General features: G+C 46.5%; 1 protein-coding gene across 1 annotated transcript in view; it reads left to right on the forward strand.

Moving 5' to 3' along the window:
- The first annotated feature begins 22,249 nt into the window (after nt 1-22,249).
- LOC311240090 (beta-1,4 N-acetylgalactosaminyltransferase 1-like) overlaps nt 22,250-22,525 on the forward strand; it is a 35,461-nt gene continuing 35,185 nt past the window's right edge. Inside the window, exon 1 of the mRNA XM_084328617.1 lies at nt 22,250-22,316. The gene's annotated coding sequence lies outside the window, so the exon portion shown is untranslated. The remainder of the gene's footprint in view (nt 22,317-22,525) is intronic.

Consider the following 22,525-nt stretch of genomic DNA (forward strand, 5'->3'; position numbering starts at 1 on the left):
CGTCTCTCCGTCCCACGGCTGTTCGACGGCAATCCCGAGGAGTGTGCCACATTCATCATGCAATGTGAGTTGGTTTTCCGTCATCAACCAAGCCGTTTTTCTGCTCGTGGGTCCCAAGTGGCTTATATGACGAACTTGCTTTCAGGCCATGCTGCCCAGTGGGTCACTTCCTCCTGGGCAATGGAAGCAGATTTTGTGTTTTCCTATCCAGACTTCGTGGCGGAGCTCCGCAGAGTGTTCCACCATCCAGCCCGAGGTCTGGACCCTGAAGCCCGGTTGGGGACTTTCCGACAGGGGAGCGGCAGGGTGACGGACTATGTCTTGGAGTTTCGACTGGCGGCGGTGGAGAGTGGATGGAACGAACCTGCTCTTCGCCTAACCTTCTTGAGGGGGCTCAGTGACGCAGTCCGGGACCAGCTCGCTACCCGGGAGTTGCCCGACTCCCTCGAGGATCTGTTTAGCCTCGTCATCCGTATTGACGGACGCCTCCTGGAGAGAAGGCGCGAGAGGACCCGACTGTTACCTCCTGAGGCACCCCGGATTCCCCGGACGCATGACGTCACTCCTGGACGTCCTGTCCTCAACACTACTGGTGGTAGCAGGCCCCCCCGTTCGGTTCGCGAGGAGGAACCCATGCAGCTGGGACGCTCTCATCTGAGCCAGGCGGAGCATGAGGCAAGGCTCAGGTCCGGTCCCTGCCTCTACTGCGGAGGTGCGGGACACCGAATCGCCCACTGCCCCACCCGGCCAAAGGATCAGGCTCACCGAGACCCCGGGAGATCCTGGTGAGCCGTTTTTCCCATTCCCAGCGCCGCGCACCACCTGACCATCTGATGAGCGTCACCCTGGCCTGGGGGGACCAACGTGCCACGGTGGAGGCCCTCATCGACTCAAGTTCAAGTTCAAGTTCAAGTTCTTTAATAGTTGTCATACAGAAGTACAGAATACTTTCATACAAAATGCTTCTTACTGTTACGCTCCAGAGACTGTGCTAGACAAGATAGTATCAAATAACATAATAACATAATATAGCATGAATTTAGAAGAAGAAAATGAGGTCACAGTGTTCGGTATAGACATATGTACAATGTTCTGAGTTACCATATAATATACAATACACAATACTATGCAGTGTACTAATGTACAGTACTATCTAGTGCAAAGCAGAAATGGGATGAGGTACAATTTTAGGTACAATTTACAGTAAGGTGTACGAGTTGTAGTGCAATCCTTCATCCATAAATATAAAGTGTGGGGAGTGGGTGCTACAGTGTGTTTGTTTAAAGTGGGTGTGTGCTATAAGTGTGTGGAGTGGGTGCTACAGTGTGTTTGTTTAAAGTGAGTGTGTGCGTGTGGATGTGTGTGCTATGTGCGTTTGGTGGTTGTTGTTGTGTAGTGTTCATTCATTGTTCGTTTAGCAGCCTGATGGCCTGGGGATAGAAGCTTCTTCTGAGTCTTTCTGTGCTCGCCTTGAGACTCCTGTATCGCTTGCCTGACGGCAGCAGTTCAAAGAGGCAGTTGTTCGGGTGACTGGAGTCTTTAATGATTCTCTTAGCCTTGCCCTTGCAACGCTTGTAGTAAATGTTCTGGAGGGTGGGGAGCCCCCCTCCAATTGTGCGTTCGGCTGAACGTGTCACTCTTTGTAGTCTGCTTTGGTCTTGTGCAGTGCTATTCCCAAACCAGGAGGTGATGTTGCCGGTCAAGATGCTCTCTATTGTACATGAGTAGAAGTTCTTAAGGATCTTCTGGCTGACTTGGAACTTCCTTAGGCGCCTGAGGAAGTAGAGGCGGTGTCGTGCCTTCTTCACAACACTGTTAATGTGTGTGGTCCATGTCAAGTCCTCGGATATGTAGGCTCCGAGGTACTTAAAGCTGTTGACTCTCTCAACCGGTGCCCCGTCGATGCTGAGGGGGCTGTAGTCCTTGACCCCCGACCTCCTGAAGTCCACAATCATCTCCTTTGTTTTGCTGACGTTCAGGGAGAGGCTGTTTTCCTGGCACCATCCCGCCAGGACCTTGACCTCTTCCAGGTAGGCCCTCTCGTCGTTGGCAGAGATCAGGCCCACCACCACTGTGTCGTCAGCAAATTTGACGATTGTATTGCTACTCCGCTGAGCCACACAGTCGTGTGTGTACAGGGAGTAGAGGAGGGGACTCAGAACACAGCCCTGGGGGGCCCCTATGTTGAGGGTGATGGATGAGGAGGTGCAGTTGCCTGCTCTCACCACCTGGGGTCTGCCAGTCAGGAAGTCCAAGACCCACTGGCAGAGGTCATAGCCCAAGCCCAGGTCCCTGAGCTTGGCTATGAGTATGGAGGGGACTATGGTATTGAATGCCGAGCTGTAGTCGATGAATAGCATTCTCACATAGTTCCCCTGCCTCTTGTCCAGGTGTGATGCTGCTGTGTGCAGCACATGGGATATGGCGTCCTCCGTGGACCTGTTGGGGCGGTATGCAAATTGCAGGGGGTCCATGTTGATGGGGAGGGAGGAGCAGATGTAGCCCTTTACTAGCTTCTCGAAGCACTTCATGGCTATGGAGGTGAGAGCTACAGGGCGGTAGTCGTTGAGGCAAGCAGGCTTGGATTTTTTGGGTACAGGGATAATAGTGGACTTCTTCAGGCAGGTGGGGATGACAGCCTGTTCTAAGGACAGGTTAAATATGTCAGTGAATACTGGGGCCAGTTGGTCGGCACAGACTTTTAGGACGCGGCCGGGGATGCCGTCTGGACCTGCTGCCTTCCTGATATTCACTTTTTTAAAGGTCCGCCTCACCTCATGCTCTGTTACCCTGAACACTGCGCCTCCATCAGCAGCCGACCCCCCCCCCCCCATTGCCGAGGCTTGTGAGCTGGTGTTGTTATTACCAGCATCAAACCTCGCATAGAAGGTATTGAGGTCATTTGCTAAGGAGATGTCACTGTTCAGTTTGAGGGAGGCGCCTTTGTAGTCTGTCATCGTTTTGAGCCCCTGCCACATAGCTCTAGAGTCAGCTTGTTCAAACTGGAGTTCAATTTTATCCCTGTAGCGTCGTTTGGCCTCTGACACAGTCCTCCTTACGTTGTATCGCGCCACCTTGTGGTCATTCATGTTGCCTGCCTCTAGGCCGTCGTTGTATGCTTTGGTGCGCTCTCTCAGAGCTTCACGGACGGATTTGTCTACCCAGGGTTTTTGATTTGGGTAAACTTTCATTTTGGTAGTGGGGATTGTTTCTTTCACCCTAGTACAAACATAGTCCAGCACTGTCTCCGTGTAGGCATTAATGTTATCTGTGTCGCGGAACACATTCCAGTCTGTGTTGTGAAACACTGACCGGATCGTATCCTCTGACGTCACATCCCATTTCTGCACCTCTCGCGAGACTACGGGAGTACTTTTAATTCTCTGTCTGTACTTCGGTGTAAGAAAAATTGATGCGTGATCTGACTTACCGAAGCCACTATCAGAATGAGCCTTGTAGCCACCTTTAAATTGCGTGTAACAGTGATCTAGGATGTTACCGCCTCTGGTGTTGCAAGTCACATGCTGATAGAAGTCGGGCAATACCTTTCTCAGATTGGCGCTATTGAAATCTCCCAGAACTAAAATGGCGGCGTTAACATTCGCCTCTTGGATTCTGGGGCAGACGAGAATTTCCTCGACTTCGAGTTCGCCACCCGAGCCAACATTCCACTTGAGGACCTTGTGAGGCCCTTGGAGATCTTTTCGTTGGACCAACACCGCCTGGCCGACATCTCTCAACGCACCGGCCCAGTCGTGCTGACCATCGCTGGGAACCACGTCGAGAGAATCCAGTTCCTCATCACCCAATCCCCCCTTGTCCCGGTGGTCCTGGGTAGGCCCTGGCTCGCGCTGCACGAGCCCCACATCGCCTGGTCCTCCGGTACCATCAGGGGCTGGAGCTCCTCCTGTCACGCCCTGTGTCTGCAGGCGGCGTCCTGTCCCCCGCCCCGGAGGCCCGCTGGTGAGTTGCCTCCGGACCTCTCGTCCATACCTCCCGAGTACCACGACCTCTTGGAGGTTTTCAGTAAGACCAGGGCTCAGGCCCTTCCACCTCACCGCCCCTATGACTGCGCCATCGACCTCCGCCAAGGGGCTCCCCTTCCCGGCAGCCGCCTCTACAGTCTGACTGTCCCGGAGAAGAAGGCGATGGATCTCTACATCTCTGAGTCATTGGAAGCAGGACTCATTCGGCCTTCCTCCTCCCCGGTGGCGGCCGGGTTCTTCTTTGTTGGTAAGAAGGATGGGGACCTGCGACCCTGCATCGACTATCGTCAGCTCAACGAGATCACCATCAAGAACAAATACCCTCTACCTCTCATGAGCTCCACCTTCGAGCCACTGACCCAGGCCTCGTTCTTCACCAAGCTGGACCTCCGGAGTGCCTACCATCTTGTCCGTATCCGTGAGGGCGATGAATGGAAGACCGCCTTCAAGACCCCCAGGGGCCACTACGAGTACCTTGTAATGCCGTTCGGCCTCACCAACGCCCCGGCGGTGTTCCAGGCACTCATGAACGACGTCCTTCGTGACATGCTGGAGGTGTTCGTGGTGGTGTACCTGGACGACATTCTCATCTTTTCCAGGACCCTCGAGGAACACATCCAGCATGTCCGCCGTGTGCTGGAGCGCCTCCTCCACAATCGGCTCTTCGTCAAGGCGGAGAAGTGCCGTTTCCACTCCAACTCCGTCGACTACCTGGGCTTCATCGTGGAGAAGGGCTTGACCCGAGCGGATCCTCGCAAGATCCAGGCTGTGGAGGATTGGCCAGAACCCACCACTCGGAAGGAGTTACAGAGTTTCCTCGGGTTCGCCAACTTCTACCGAAGGTTCATCCGGAACTACAGTCAAGTGGCGGAGCCACTTACCAAGCTGACCTCCCCCGCTCTGCCGTTTGACTGGTCCCCAGCGGCATGCGCTGCGTTCCGCTCCCTCAAGAGAAGGTTCACTTCCGCCCCTATCCTGCTCCACCCTGACCCCAAGAGACAGTTCATCGTGGAGGTGGACGCCTCGGATTCTGGCCTGGGCGCTGTCCTATCCCAACGTTCTCTTTCAGACCAGAAGGTGCATCCTTGCGCCTTCTACTCGCGTCGCTTCCTCCCTGCCGAGAGGAACTACGACACCGGCAATCGGGAACTGCTGGTGGTCGTGGCTGCGCTGGAGGAGTGGCGTCATTGGCTAGAGGGTGCCGAGGAGCCTTTTACCATCTGGACGGACCACCTGACGTTCATCCGCGCTTCCAGGCGCATCAACGGTCGGCAGGCGAGATGGGCCAGTTTCCTCAGTCGGTTCGACTTCTCGCTGACCTTCCGACCCGGTTCCCGCAACACGAAGGCCGACTCCCTGTCCCGGATGCACTCCAAGGGGGCTCCACCCTCTGAGGACCCTACTCCCATCCTCCCGGAGGCCCGAGTGGTTGGAGCCATCACCTTGGGCATCGAGGGTGTGGTAAGGCATGCCCTACGCTTCCAACGTGCTCCTAGCAACGTCCCTAGGAGTCGTCTCTTCGTCCCCGACTCTGTCCGGTCCCAGGTACTGCTGTGGGGCCATATCAGCCGGTTCGCCTGCCACCCTGGTGTCCATCGCACGTTCTCCTTCCTGGCTCGTCGTTTCTGGTGGCCCACCATGCGGAACGACGTCAAGGAGTTCGTATTGGCCTGCACGGTCTGTGCCCGCAGCAAGGCCTCTCACCAGGCACCCTCCGGGCTCTTGCAGCCACTTCCCGTTCCGAGCCGTCCGTGGTCACATGTGGCGCTGGACTTCGTCACTGGTCTGCCCTCCTCCCAGGGGAACACCTGCCTTCTGACCGTGGTGGATCGATTCAGCAAGGGGGTTCACCTCGTGGCCCTCTCCAAGCTTCCCTCGGCGGCCGAGACGGCGGACCTCCTGACGCACCACGTGTTCCGCCTTCATGGGTTTCCCCAGGACATCGTCTCTGACCGGGGGCCCCAGTTCACCTCCCAGGTATGGCGGGCCTTTTGCAAGGGATTGGGGGCAACGGTCAGTCTTTCCTCTGGTTATCATCCCCAGACTAACGGGCAGACGGAGAGGATGAACCAGAGCGTGGAGTCTGCTCTTCGGTGTGTGGCAGCCGAGAGACCAGCATCCTGGAGCCGTTTCCTTCCCTGGGTTGAATACTCCATCAATTCAATGGTCAGTTCCGCCACCGGCCTCTCCCCCTTTGAGGTCTCCCTGGGCTACCAGCCCCCTCTTTTCCCCGCACAGGAGACGGAAGTGGCAGTTCCCTCCGTGCAGGTCCACCTCGACCGCTGCCGACGAGTTTGGGAGATCACCAGGACCGCGCTGCTCCGGACATCTGAGCGCGCCTGTCGTGGTGCCGACCGGCGCCGGGTTCCTGCGCCGACTTACCGCCCTGGGCAGAGGGTGTGGCTCTCCGCAAAGGACCTCCCGCTACGGTCCTCGGCCAAGAAGCTCAACCCCCGTTTCGTCGGACCTTTCGAGGTCCTGAAGGTACTCAGTCCGGCGGCCCTGCGCCTGAAACTTCCTGCATCCATGCACATCCACCCCGTGTTCCATGTCTCCCGGGTTAAGCCCGTCTCCCTCAGTCCCCTTATGCCTCCAGCTCCTGATCCGCCGCCTCCCGTGTTGGTGGATGGTCACCCCCAGTGGCAGGTCCGCCGGTTGATGGGCGTTCGTCGGCGGGGCCGGGGGTTCCAATACCTGGTGGACTGGGAGGGTTACGGCCCTGAGGAGCGTAGCTGGGTCTCCCGGCAGCTCATCGTGGATCCCGGCTTGATCACTGACTTCCATCGTGCCCATCCTGACGAGCCGGGTCGGCCTGGTCGCCGGGTGGCTCCCGTGGAGGGGGGGGTACTGTGAGGTTTCTGTCCTTGCTCACTCACTCGTTCTGTTCCTTTAAACCACCTCGCTCTGTTTTCATTTGTTTCTGTTAATCATTCAATTCCCCCATTCACACGCTTCTTCCCAGTGACGTCGTCAGAGACGTCGTTGATTGGTTCTCTCCCGTCCGCACGCTTTTCAATCACATTCCCCAGCTGTCACTGCTTGTCAATCAATCAATCCCGTATTATTTATACCCCGTTTCTCCACTCTAGTTTTGTTGGATCGTTTTGATATTTCTCTGTTTGCATTCTCCGTTCCTGCTGCTGCTGCTGTTTGCTCTCTGTGCTTTACCTCCAGGATATTCCAAGAAGCCTTCCTCTTGGACACCTTTTCCCCGTGGCGACGCGCTCGCTCCGCTGCTGTTCCAGCACTCATTACGCACTACGTCTGGGTGAGTTTTTTACTGACTGTCTTGATCAAATTCCGTTTTCGTGTGTTTCTATAACACTGAAGATTACCACCTTTTTTATCAGACAGTCACTCACCCAGCGATCGCCTTTTTGTTGTTCTCACTGGGATAATATTTTGGGACTTTACATCTCCCACTGTGTGTTGTTTCACACCGAAGATATTATTCACATTGGATTGTTTTTTGGACTTCACTCTCAGTGTCTATTTTTGCACCGAAGATATTCACTTGGGATTGTGTTTTGGAACAGTGCTCACTGTGTGTATTTACACGAAGATATTCACTTGGGATTGTGTTTTGGAATTTTGCTCACTGTGTGTATTTACACGAAGATTCGTTCACTTGGATAACTTTGTATTTGGGTACAAGTCACCTCTCCTGTTCTCCTGCTCGTTCTACCTGCACCCTTGTTGACTCGCTCCCTCTCTCTCTCTCTCGGTTCCGCAACACCTCGGAGATTCTGCCGAGAGAAGTCTGCAGAGCGGTTCAGACGTCAGCATCCGCTACCCCCTACTACCACCACGGGAGAAGCTGCAGAGCAGCAGAACATTTCCCCCCTTGCTTGTGTACCTGTCTTGTTAGACTTGCCTATTCTGTGCTCATTAATTAGTCTCAATAAACAAGCCCTTGTTTTTGGCAACTCTGAATTCCTACTCTCTTGTGTCGTGCGTTTGGGGTCGGTGTCAAACCATAACAGTATTTCTGACACTGATAATACATTCCCTGAGATCCTAAGAACATGCAAATGGACCATATTAAAAAAAGTCTGTAAATGTGTATGCTACGTTCTTATGGAATGAATGAGATTAAAAAAAAATGAAATAAAAAAAAAATATATATATATATATTTTTGTATTATTAATTTTGAGTTAATTTTCATAACGTGATAATTTGCTGTCTAATTAATTTATCTAATTAACACGATAAACTGACAGCCCTAATATATATATATATATATATATATATATATATATATATATATATATATATATATATATATATATATATATATATATATATATATATATATATATATATATATATATATATATATATATATATATAGTTTATTCAGTCCTCACACAATACAATTAAGACTCTAAAACAGAATTCTAAAAGAAAATAACAAACAAATGATTCACATTTGTAATCTTCAAAAATAGCTATACAAACCATTTTCTTAAAAACCAAAAGCGAATTACTCATTCTTAAATGTATATAAGTAATAAATAAATAATATTTATTATTACCGTATATATATCTATTCACATCTGTCTTTTTTTAATCTACTTTTTCTCCTCCTATTTTTCTGTATTTTTCTCCCATCCCAATTTCCCCTTCCCCTTCCTGGTCGTTGCGCGCATGTGCCCGACACTGGTCAGTCTAGGGAGCCCTGAAGTCTATCACATGCTTCCTCCGATACATAGGAGACAGCCAGCAGCCTCTTTTCACCTGGCAGCGCGGACTCTCATTAGTGAAGTGTAACGCGTGGGAGGATCACACTACCTTCACCAGTTCCTTCCCTTGCTGTGCAAGTGCCCTGACCGACCTGTAGGAGTCGCTGTTTACAACAACCAGCTTACCACCCACCGGCTTCTCACCCGCTGACACTGCCAATTGTGTCAGTATGACGACCGGCCAAGCCGGAGGCACCGCTGACAGCCGGATTCGATACCAGTGTCTCTGCGGTGGTAGACAGACGCTTAGTCCGCTGTGCTACCCGGCCGCCCTCTATTCACATCTGTCTGTACCTGCATATACTCCTTTTTACATATCTGTAGATACTATATCTATATCTGTACATTAATCACCTGCACTTTACTGTTACATTTGCACTCTGGTTGGATGCCAGATTTCCTTATTTTGCAATGTACTTGTGCTGTATGACGACAATACATTTGAATCGAATCGAATCTAATCGAATGGCTGGTGCTTGTTATGGTTTCACCTGCACAATCCTCTGTCTCCCTCACACACCCCCGTGTCTGTCTCTAACCCTGTGTCTGTCCCATTCACTCCCTGCACTTCGACAAAGGGTCGGCCAACAGGTCTGGTTGTCGACTGCAGACCTTCCCCTCAACGTCGCTTCCAAAAAGCTCTTGTCTCGGTACATCGGTCCCTATATACCATTGACCGGGGTTATCAACCCTGCCGCCATCCAGTTGCTTCTCCCTCACTCCCTCCGACGCATCCACCGGGTGTTCCACGTCACTCGGGTCAAGCCCTACATCACCACCAACCTGTCTCCACCTACTCCTGCACCCCCCCCCCCCCTCCCCCCGGTTAATAAAGGCTTTTCAAACAGCCACTCAAATAATATTTATGTATGCTTCACAAAACATTTATTATCCATTTACAAAAGCAGTTGCAACTTTATAATAATACAATATTTGTATATATGCTTTATAACCCATTTATTATGAACATCAATTTCAACTTTAAAATGGCCATCCAAATCATGTTTATAGATGCACAGTATTTATTATCCATTTACAAAGTATCATAGACATTGGTTGCATCTTTACAATAACATCCAGATAATGTTTATAGATGCATTACAAACAAACCAATACCCATAAACAAATTATTAGAAAATATAGGTTGCATCTATCTAAATGATTTGTATGTAATTGTGTTTTATAAACAATTTCTTAAATGCTTAAAATGAGTAGTAGATACTATTTAACTAACACCTTACATATGAAAATGTCACGTTTGTAATAACAAGATTTGAGAAAAGTAATTGCTGCTGATTTGAGGGAGGATATTTAGAATTAAACCAGCATCAGTTTTGGAACTCTAATTGGTTTCATTTTAACACTACTGAGTTTAAATGGTAATTAAAAAAAGGTGATGACCTACCGTTTTGCCTCCTAGAGAAAAAGTGCACTCTTCCCCTCTCTCTCTCCCTCTCTCTGATTAGCTGCTTATATGCAGCCTGAATCTATCGCCTGAAGTCCCGAGACCAAGGACCTGAATGGCGAAAGCAGATCACATTTCCTTGACATGTGCAAGACACCTGTTAAACAGGTATGGACAGATATCGGCAGTGCAGACCATGATATTGAATTTCACATTCCTAATCCTCTTTTGTACACTTGATTTCCGAGAGCCACGGAGGAACCGAAGGCTGGGGGAAGTGCTGGAGAATCAAGCCCTCTAGGAGGACGAGGGAAGCCGGCGAACGACGGAGGTCAGAATGATCAGGCATCGATGATGACTCGCATACGCTGTCATCGCACCACAGATGCACCATACCTGTTTCACAGTCTTTATGCCCAAACTGTGATAAGACCCTGAGATCAAATGCAAAAGCAGTCGCAGGTGATATGTGATAGATGTGTGCATTAAATGTGGACTGATATCAGATTATACATACAACAAAGCAGTCAAATTAGATAATGATATTCCATTAGTGTGTAATGTATGTTGTCTACAAACAATTCCTAAAATAGGCTTAATTGAGGACAGTTTTGATGATGTAATTACTCCAATTGAGGATGACCAGAATTGCACTAACACACGATTCAACCAGGTAAATGATGACTGTTTTAACAGGGCTGCATTTAGTACACTTGAAGTATGCTATCAAAAATGGAAGAAGTAAAACTGTTAATATCAAAGATTAGACCAGCGGTTTTGGCAGTGACAGAAACATGGATTGACCATACAGTGGACGATAATCAAGTAAATATTCCAGATTATAGCCAAATCAGACGGGATCGAAATTGTAATGGTGGAGGTGTTTGCCTTTATTTAACAGACGCTCTACATTTTAACCCTAGGACTGAGTTGGATAGGGAGGAATTGGAGATGGTTTGTGTTGATATAATCTTTCCCAAAAGCCATCCCATTCTTGCCGGAGTATGCTATAGGCCTCCAAAGCACCAGAACTTCTATCAGCAGTTTGAAATTGTCTGCAATGAGATAAATTTGTCCAAAAATGAAAGTATACAAAATCAAATCAAATCAAATGTATTTGTAAGACCCGACAACACACGTTAATGTCCCCATGGGCCGGACATGTCTTCTTTAAACAAGTCAAGAAGAAACATCACAATAAATCAAGAACAAAACAAAAACACCATGAAGTCCAAAACATTTTAAATAAATAAAAGAAATTAATGCAACACTCCCAGAGAAAAAGGTAATGAAAAACTCACTAAAACCTAGCAATAGGAAAAAATGCAGAGAAACCTTAGAAGGGCCGTTCAAGGGGGGATCTCCCTTCTTAGATGTCAGTGAGAGTAGTGTTGCAATAAAACAGGCAAAACAGTTGGTATTGGTAAGCATGCACACATACGTATAATACGTGTAATACGTGTAAACACAGATAAATGCATGCAATAGCAACTGAACATTCTATTTCTAGGGGATTATAATACAAATGTACAGACATCAGGCAAAAATAATTGACTGGTAGATAAACTGTGCAAACTTACCAAGCTTTTTGGATTGAAACAATTGATAAAGGATCTAACACGTATCTCTGTCAACAGTAAAGCGACTTTAGACTTGATTCTGGCATCCGATCCAGAAAAGATTTCTCAGTCTGGAGTTTTAGCCTATCATAGGCCCTATGGTATAATATAGTATATTATGATATAGTATATATATACTATATATATATATACTATCATATAGTGATAATATGGTGACATACTGTACCCGTAAGCGCACTAAAGTCCGACTCCCCAATGTCCAAAACGAGTTTATTCAAACAAGAACAATGAAGCACTACTCCAAGGAACTCTTGGTGAGATAAGTTGGATAGACATACTAAACAGTAAAGATGCAGATGAGGCATGAAATCTATTCAAAGGGAAATTCCTCTGTACTAGACGTAGTGGCCCCAAATAAACACGTACGAGTGAAGCAGAAAACAGCTAAATGGATTACTCATGAGATCCTACGCTGGTTGGTACACTGGTTGAAGAAACATGGCTTGGTTTCAAAACCAAATTTTCAACAATACTAAACAACATGGCCCCCCTAAGAACCACCAGGGTAAAAAATCGCGCTGAGCCGTGGATGCACTCTGAAATACTGACCGCTATGAAAACCAGAGACAAGTTTCGTAAAAGTCAGTCAAAGCTTACCAAAAGCACGAGCAGTGAACTCCAAGCCCACGTGACTGAACTCAAACTGGAAAGAAACAGACTAAGATGACGTAAACTCCATGATCAAAACTGCACAAAAAAAAACGGAGGAAAACAAAAACAAACCACGTGAACTTTGGAAATCAACTAGGTTGCAGTAAAAAACTTAAAACCAGATTCTCAAACATAAACATAAAGACGGACAACACGCTCATCACAGACAAGCTGGATGTAGCCAATTACTTAAACACTTTCTTCACAAACATAGCCACTGTTGTGAAGGGCCAGATTAAAGCTGAGAATCTACATTTATTGTTTTATATACATTGTATATTATTTATATATACACGGTATATCCCTTTAAGCCTGCGTTTGAATCATAGTAATATTCGCTCTCCGTATTGGATAACGCCCGTAGGCGCCAGACCGCAAGCCCCCAAAGTCAGGTTCAAAGACAAGCCCAGGCATGTCACAACATGCCTGGAGACAGCGTATTGATTCGAGACAAGAACTGAGGTTTGGGACTAGATAATCACTTAAGTATATATACGGCACAGGTGCGCACAGCAGCAGTTCGTCTAAGTAGTTGGTTCATCAAGTTCATCCCGAGTCAACGTGTAGTGAAGTTAGCAGCAGTGCGTCTAACAGAGCGTTGAGAACCACGTGCGAATCGAATAGTAAAGTGTCAGATTAATGCAGTAACGTCAAGTTCGACTTAGTTTAATGTGAAGTAAATAGTCGTTAATTTATTGTATATCGTGCCAACCACAGTTCGTTCGTGTGTAGCATTACCCAGCGGTTCGTTCGTGTTAGCTAGTGGACCTTAGCCAGTGCGCATGGACTAAATACCTTAGTACCAGCACACAAGGAGGCCTAGTCGGAGAACCTGCTGGACATGTGCACAGGAGGACCAGCGGCGGCGATTGCAGAACCATTACTGGTTGGATTATATTGATTGTGGAACGTGTTACCCGGAGAAGAGCATCGTTAATCTCCACTGTCGTTTGGGATTTAACCTCGTGAGGATTTACATTCGGGCTGGCCTCATGGACCGAGGCTAGCTGGCTATCATCGTTTGCTATCGAGCATTGGATTACAGTTATTGCTTTTGTTGCTGATCGTTGGATTTACAAGGACTGGCTTCTGTACGTGAACCCCCTTATTCTTCATTGAATCAGACTGAGTATCCGAACATTCCTCTATCCTCCAGACCTTACAACTCTGGGAGGAACCCAGTGTCTCCAGGCGGTACCAGCGTTGCCTTCCATAATTGCTATTATACGCCAGGTGGCGTCAGCCTAGTACCCATCGTAGGAATCATTCTATTCCCAGTGACTTATGCTACTGATTGACTTTATGCATATTCTTCACCATACAAGCGCGACCCTAATTCTCATTCTGTAACCTAATGTTGCATAATGATAAAATACCCTCAAATACTATTTATTTGTCAATGCCGTGTTATTATGAGTGTCCACCATATCTATTCGATGTACTGCCTGGCCAGTAATTAAAGTACATACCTAGCAGTGGTTTAATCTATCACAATATTTAATACAGTCAGGGTTTTGTAACCCCTCAGTTACAGCCACAACACTGGTAAACAAACTACCCTCCCACTCAGGGCATTATGGGGTATAACACATAGTAGCATACTACAAGAACCTAGGGGTCCACCAAGATGACTTCAAACTGGAAATGGTAACAACAGATGAGGTACTCAAAAAACGGAGCGCCCTCCAACCGAACAAGGCCACTGGCCATGACAACATCCCCTCCAAATTCCTCAGAGACTCAGCAGCCGCCATCACCCCAATCATCACCCACATAATAAACCTCTCCATAAAACAGGCCACATCCCCAAGGACTTCAAAATTGCGAGAGTAACACCCCTGCACAAAAAGGGCAGCAAATTAGACCCAGGCAACTACCGCCCTGTTTCTATCCTTACCTCCATCTCGAAAGTCATGGAAAAAATAGTATACGAACAGGTCGAAAAGTACCTCGCGGAAAAAAATCTAATCTACGAATTCCAATCTGGCTTCAGAACATCCCACTCCACTGACACATGTCTTCTCTATTTAAACGACCACATCAAACAAGAGGTGGACGCGGGCAAATACTGCGGCATGGTCATGCTGGACCTACAAAAGGCCTTCGACACTGTCAATCACACCATTCTGATTGACAAGCTAAAAGCAATTGGTTTTGATAGTCTATCAGTGAGCTGGATGTGAGCTGGATGCAATCCTACCTGGAGGGGACTGAACAGATGGTGGAGGTAAATGGTACCCTATCCCCCCCCCCCTCCCAGTGAGCTGTGGTGTTCCACAAGGAAGCATACTAGGACCGCTACTGTTCCTAATTTATGCAAATTACATGTCGTCAGCTTGTGACTGCAACTTGTTCCTGTTTGCGGACGACTCAGCCCTGCTGGTCTCTGACAAGAACAAGTTACAGGTTGAAAAAACCCTCAGCTCGGAACTAGGCAAAATCTGCATATGGCTCGCTGACTATCATTACACATGGGCAAAACAGAGTCCATTCTCTTCGGTTCAAATAACAAACTCAGCAAGACAGACGGCTTCTCAGTTACAGTGGGTGACAATATTGTCACAAGGAAAGATGAAATTACCTACCTGGGTTCCATCCTAGAGGCTAATCTTTCCTGTGACAAAATGGCATCCAATGTAATAAAAAAAAGTCAACCAATGAACTCGATTCTTGTACCGGATCTCCTCTCTGGTAAACAAGAATACCCTGAAGACTCTGGCAGGAGCACTCATTCAAGGGTACTACGACTATGCTTGCACCTCATGGTACCAAAGCACTTCAAAGGCGCTAAAAACAAAATTACAAACATCTCAAAACAAACTGGTCAGACTACTGCTTGACCTTACTCCTAGAACCCACCTCACCCCTGCCCACTTTGACAACCTAGGATGGCTTAGAGTAGACAACAGAGTACAGCAACTTGCAATGGGCCTGGTCTACAAGATACACTACACGACCAAGGTACCCATGTACATGTCAAAATACTTCCCAACGGTCAGTGAATACCACGATCACAACACCAGAGGGAGCTCCACAAATCATGTTAAACCCAGATTCGGCTCAAACAAGGGACTAAACACATTTCGCAAATATGCCACATCAATGTGGAACGCCCTACCCACAGCTGTAAAGGAATGTGAATCACTACCCACTTTCAAAACCACTCACCACATTTTTAACCCTTTCTGAGTGGAATTTCCGGCGTAATTAGATACCAATGATGTAAACTACACATAATTGAAGACTAGGGTTTAACCTGCAAGTGGCACTTTAAACAAAACAAACAATGCCTGTCTCTTTCTGTCTGTCTGTGTCTCTCTCTCTGTTTGTGTCTGTCTGTCTGTCTGCCTGTGTCTTTCTTAATTTGTCTCTGTCCATCTGTCTTTCTCTGTTTGTCTCCGTCTGTCTTTCTACCTATCTCTGTCTGTCTCTGTCAGCCTTTCTATCTGTCTCTGTCTGTCTGTCTCTCTCTGTTTGTCTCTGTCTATCTCTGTCTCTCTCTGTCCGTCTGTCTCTTCTATTGTCTTAATAACTGTAATTCATTGCAATACTTGTCTACATTTTAGGTAAGTATACACTTCAATCCATTTAATGTTTTCGTTACATTAATCTCTCTGCCTGTCTCTGTCTGTCTCTGTCTACACTGTCCCGATAGATTCCTCAACGTCTCTCCATGTCAGGGACGTGCACAGGACTTTAGAGGGGCAGGTGCTCAAAGGCTGAAAAGGGCACTATACCTGTGTGTGTTTTAACTGAGCGCGCATAGCGCGCAAGCCTGATTTTTAAGGGCCCTTTTCGGGTGGGGGCCCCCTTTTTATGCTTTTTGGGGGGTTTTGGTGATCAAATATTGAATATTGAACTATAATAATCAGTGCAGGAGCTCACTTATCCTTGAAAAACACTTTTATCCCTGACTTAAAAGGCCCATACATCTCCATAAATGGGAATAAGTGCGTACCCTACAGACCCCAATAAGTGCTGTATATTCTGTATTGTTTAATATAAATGCATTTTTTATTCCAATCCCGATTTGTATTTGAGATTCCCAAATCCCATTGGACTTGACTTCTTCGTGTCCCTCAGTGAGTGTAATACCAGCATTCAACTGTATGCACCACAGCGGTTTCTATCACCATCATCATCACCACCCACGCTATGCATAAAATATATAGGTCCGCGGAGAGGCACGCTGAGGAGGCCGTGCAAACTGCAATGGAATATGGGGCATCTCTCTTTCTTTACCTAATATTTTGATTCTATCCTGACACTTTTCAGTTGGAAGGGCAGTCTATATGCCTAACGGTTAAAAAAAATAAATAAAAAAAAATCTTTTCAAAAAGGGCATTTTTTTACGAGGCTCAAAAAGGCAGGTTCTCAAGCACCCTCTATGTGTGTGTGCACATGCCTGCTCCATGTTGCTGTATCTAATTGCACCGACCTTTTGTTTAGTGCTTGAGGCTCTTCAATCAGGACTGTCAACATACCACCTTGATGTTGTTTTCCTCTACGGCATCAAAATGGTGTCAACAAATTCTTAAGGCTAGTAGATATGAACTGCAGGTTCTCGTGCGTCTTGCACTGACATGTTTCCCTGTCAGCTTCAGTTGGTGCTACAACCCAAAATGGCCAAAATGCCTTAAATCAAATCAAATCAAATGTATTTGTAAGGTCCAACAACACACGTTTAACACATTCATTGCCAGCCATGCGGAGCGTTAAAAGCCTCCGTATGCCAGCGTCCACTTCAATGATAGAGCTCTCATATTTGCAAACGCATAAACTATGTCTTAAATTGTGTCTAATCTGGCCGTCGCTTATCAATGACTTGTTTGCAGTCAACATTGTCGAAACGGATTGTTTTTTAATCGGTTAATTTCCGTTTTATACCATTTTGAAAAACGCTTGTTTTTTTTAAGTTTCAGGAAAATATAAAGATTCTGTGATAATCGCCCTTTCCTGGAATATTCTGGAATACACAAAAAACGTTGTAATTTTTCTGCCTATTCATGAATCGTTTTCAAATAAACGCTAGATTATCGATAGTATATGTGTACTTATGCACGCTATAGAAGCAAGCTGAAAAATCGATTCTCTCATTTCCTGATCAGCACAGCCACACACACACACACGCACACACACACACATAGGGCACACGTTGATATCTCTGTGAAAAAAGTTCTGATTATCCTAAGACTGGTAAAATAGATTCCTTACCTCAGATCAGATGTTCTCCAAAAAGATTATTCCAATTCCTGATCGCCATTCCAAATATCGATCGCGTTTATTGATCCAACACTGGGTACTGGAAATATGTATTCCACGCTGTTTTTGGGGCTCGGCAATGAATCCGATCCTCTCGGGTGACTTGTCTGAGAAGTAAAATGAGGAAGCTGGATTCCCCCCCCCCCCCCCCCCCATGTGTTTCATTCAATCCATTCCAAAGGGGTGCAGTACAAAAGGGAGACGATAGGGGGCGGTATTTTCCCAATGGAGCTCAGAGAGAGTTTGCAGCACTAACGTGAGACTAGATTGATGAAATATGAATTCAAATCGCTAATAAAAAAAAAGCGAGATTTAACGTCGCTGGCATTCAGCGGTCGGCATGAACTAACGATAAATCTCGTCGCTGGCACTCAATGTGTTTATGTCCCCATGGGCCGGACACGTCTTCTTTAAACAAGTCAAGAAGAAACATCACAATAAATCAATAACAACACAAAACACCATAAAGTCCAAATTTCTTTAAATAAATGCATGTAAAATAAATAAATGCAACACTCCCAGATGCGAAGTTAAGGAAAAACTCACTAAAACCTAGCAATAAGAAAATATGCACCACAGGCAATGTGGAGGAATGAAACCTTAGAAGGGCCGTTCAAGGGGGGATCTCCCTTCTTAGATGTTGGTGATAGTAGTGTTGCAATAAAACAGGCGAACAGTTGGTAAGCATGCACTCATAAATCATCCATAGACCGCCTCCAGTTCATCCAAAATACTGCTGCAAGACTGCTAACCAGATCAAGCAGAAGGTGTCACATCACTCCAATCCTATAGCCTCCTTGCACTGGCTTCCTATACATCTTAGAATTCATTTCAGTCCTGGTGCTCACTTTTAGAGCTTTGCATGGCCTGGCACCAGAATATTTAACCGACCTGCTGGAACCATATGTGCCCAGCAGGACCCTGAGGACAGCTGACCAGGATCTGTTGGTCATTCCGCGCACCAGGCTGATCACCAAAGGTGACAGAGCCTTTCAAACTGTAGCGCCTAGACTCTGGAATGCCCTTCCTCGTGGCCTAAGAGCTGTAGCGTCTGTTGACATTTTTTTAAATCAGCTAAAAACATTACTGTTTAAACAGGCCTTTGGGTAATGTTTGAGCTTCTCCTTCAGGTATAAAATATGTCTTTTGTTTTGTTTTGTTTCTCTGTGATGCATTGTGTTTTGTTCTGTCTCTTATCTCTTGAATGGTTCTTGCTTTTTATTTTATTTAATTACATTTCTGTTGTATGTAAAGCACTTTGTGAGTTGTCTCTGTGAAAAGTGCTATATAAATAACTTTTTAGGCAAGGGGGCGGCGCAGAGAGCCTTGCAGAGCTCTCTGGTATGTTGACAGGCAGGTACTGCACCTGCCGCAGCTGCCCCCAGGCTGTGGAACTCCCTCTCCCCCTACATCCGAGGTTCTGACACTATCAGCCTCTTCAAAACCCACCTAAAAACACTGTTCACACTTGACTTCTTGCAACATGGCCCTGCTCCCAAGTAGCCCACCCCCTTCCCCCCGACTCTTTTCTTTTAAGGGGAGACCACCCACCTAAAATACCATTTTCCTGATTTTGGGGCAATTTTGAGATTTTTGTATAATGTTGCCCATTTAATAATAATAATAACTTCGTTTTATATAGCGCCTTTCAGAGGACCCAAGGTCGCTTTACATAGGGGGGGGGGGGGGGGGGGGGGGGTGATGACAAATTGACAAACATAGTGGACAGACACAACATATACATATAAAGTGAGAAAGTTAGGGGTTAAAGGCCAAGTTGAAGATGTGGGTTTTGAGCAGTTTTTTAAATGAGTCCAGAGTTGGGGCGGTGCGGAGTTCTGCGGGGAGGGAGTTCCAGAGGGTGGGTTCTGCGGGGGATGGAGAGCTGACCAGTGTCCGTGGATCGCAGGGACCGTGACTGAGTGTAGGGGTGGAGGAGGTCAGTGAGGTACTGAGGTGCCAGGGCGTGAAGGGATTTGTAGTTGAGCAGGAGGGTTTTGTAGGTGATGCAGGATTTGATGGGGAGCCAGTGGAGGTGGATGAGGGTGGGGGTGATGTGCTGCCAGGGTTTGGTGCGGGTTAGAACCCTGGCAGCTGAATTTTGAACATACTGGAGCCTGTCCAGGGTTTTGCTTGGGACCCCGGACAGGACCCCGTTGCAGTAGTCCAGGCGGGAGGTGACGAAGGCGTCGATGAGGGTCTCAGCTGTGGTGTCGTAAAGTGATGGTCGGAGTCTGGAAATGTTTCTGAGGTGAAAGAAGGCGGATTTGGTGAGGGAATTTACATGTCTTCTTTCAAACTAGTGACAAGAAAATGTCAAAAAAACACATTGAGTTTCTTATTTTGCTTAATTTTGCATGATTGCATCCATAATGTGCACATATTGAATGGGGAAGTGCCTCATTTGCATATATAAACATAACATTCAGAAAACTTGCAATATTTCATAGTGATATCTATTCAAATATTTGTTTGCCTATTAGGGGGTACAGTAATCGATTGTGTTGTTTGTTACTACACTGTTACTACTACTACTACTACATCATTATTATTATGTTATTATGTTATTCATTTATCAGGCATGTGTTTAGGTTGTCTATTACTAATGGTTTGATTGGGTGTTGTGTTTGTAAATAGCGGTTTCAAAAAAGAATGTATGGCATTTTACAATACAGAACTTTGAAGGCGTTTTCCCAAAGTGTAGACATGTACCATTTCCCTAGCATCTACACACACCAAACTTTCCACCCTTATTCATGTAAGGGATAATGTATAGCTACGAGATCATTGTCGCAAAATAATTGACCGACACAGAGTTTAAAATACCGAGCCGCCTCGGCGAGGTGTTTTAAACGTCAGTGAAGGTCAATTATTTTGCGACAATGATCGAGTATAGCTATACATTATCCCGCTTATTACATGGCTAACTTACTAACAATATACCTAATTCATTTTACATCGACTCGCAACACTGGTTCTGGCTCCGCTCGTCGCTCAGCCCCCTGTCATCGCCGGCAGCTTCCCCGGCAGCAGAACACCGGCAGTGTCTGATTGCACTGATGTCAGTGGGCTTGATTGCGAACAGCTGCGCACAGCGGTCATTATTGTTCCACAGCGGTCATTATTGTGTGATAACGGACCTCTGGCGCTATTGACCAATCACAAGCAAGCATTTCGGCGAATGTGAAAACGCCATGTAATAAATATATATATATCCTGCTTCTTTGTGCCAAAGGGTTTGTTGATATGTCATACATAGCCTGATTGACAGACAATACAAAACTTTAAAGGCGTTTTTATCAAAATGAGATTTTTTTTGTTTGTTTTTTGATCCACTTTTTCTCCCATTTTTCTATTTTTCTCCCATCCCAATTTCGTATCATCCAATTCAACCCTCCCCTGTCACGAACGCTGTTTCTTACCTCCCACAAGCCGGCTGCAATGTGGACTAAGTACATACATAGCACGAGTCCCCTCCGGTACTTGAGGTAACAGCAGTCGCATCTTTTCACCTGCGCGGCTTGATCTTTCAGTGGCGAGGAGTAACGCGTGGGAGGCTCACGCTGCCCCCGACACTTCCTGATTCTACTGCGCAGGCGCACAAACCGACCTGTAGGAGTCGCTGTCCACAACGCCCGATCTCCACCCATCAGTTTCCCACCCCCTAATACGGCCAATGTGTATTAGTATGGACGACCAGCTAAACTGAAAGCAATGTGGAGCGCTGGGCTCGAACAGGCGAGCCCAGCGTCTCCAGTATTCGTGGCGAGCGCCTTGCCCACTACGCCACGTAGCCGCCCTTCAAAATGAGATTTTATGAGTTTGTATTACACATAAAACAAAAAGTCTCAATTTATCTAGTACCTCCACACACCAAACTGGCCACGTTTCCTCCTATCCATATACCACAACTTTCTGTTATGTGTGTGTGATTAGGTCAGTCTGGGAGGATTGTGTCCTCCGGCCCATGGGGTGTGGCAATTAAAGAAAATAGTGTGTCTTTCTTAGGCTGGAGACAAAATAATGTGTCTAAAGTCCACATATTAATATTATTTATCTAGCTAGTTTTAACTTAATCTTAACTTGATTGGCCATATGAATTAATTGTTACTTCAGTATTGCTAATCCTTTTTCACACAGGATTTTAGCCTGTACCTTCTGGCAGGGGGACTGCCAATGGAAATTAGCCTTTTGGCTAAAATTGGGTGCATTTACATTTGTAAGATGTTTTTATTAATGTACGCTGTCCCCCTTGAACAAATAAAGTAAACTAAACCAAATCAGTTGCAGGGGCCGCCTCAGACACCATACAGGCAGCAAAGGGGTGGAGGTATAGGAGCCAGGGGTCGTGGTAAGTATACTAGAGCAGGCCAGTTACTAGAACAAATTCCATGTGACAACATTTTATTCCAATAGTGTGAGAACCACTTATAGTAAATATATGTTCAGGTTCAAAGAAGTATGCCGGTGATGGTTGTCCCTGCAAAACACGTTTGCCACTCCCTTCAGGTGATAATGCTGCATATAAGCAGCAAATCAGAGAGAGAGAGAGAGAGAGAGAGAGAGAGAGAGAGAGAGAGAGAGAGAGAGAGAGGGGAAGGTGGCACTTTTTCTCTAGGATGCAAAACGGTAGGTCATCACCTTTTTTTAATTACCATTTAAATTCAGTAGTGTTAAAATTAAACCAATTAGAGTTCCAAAACTGATGCTGGTTTAATTCTAAATATCATCCCTCAAATCAGCAGCAATTACTTTTCTCAAATCTTGTTATTACAAACGTTACATTTTCATACTATGTAAGGTATTAGTTAAATAGTATCTACTAATACTTTTGAGCC

Source organism: Notolepis coatsorum, assembly GCF_963971535.1.
Source record: "Notolepis coatsorum genome assembly, chromosome: 14".
Lineage (NCBI taxonomy): Eukaryota > Metazoa > Chordata > Actinopteri > Aulopiformes > Paralepididae > Notolepis > Notolepis coatsorum.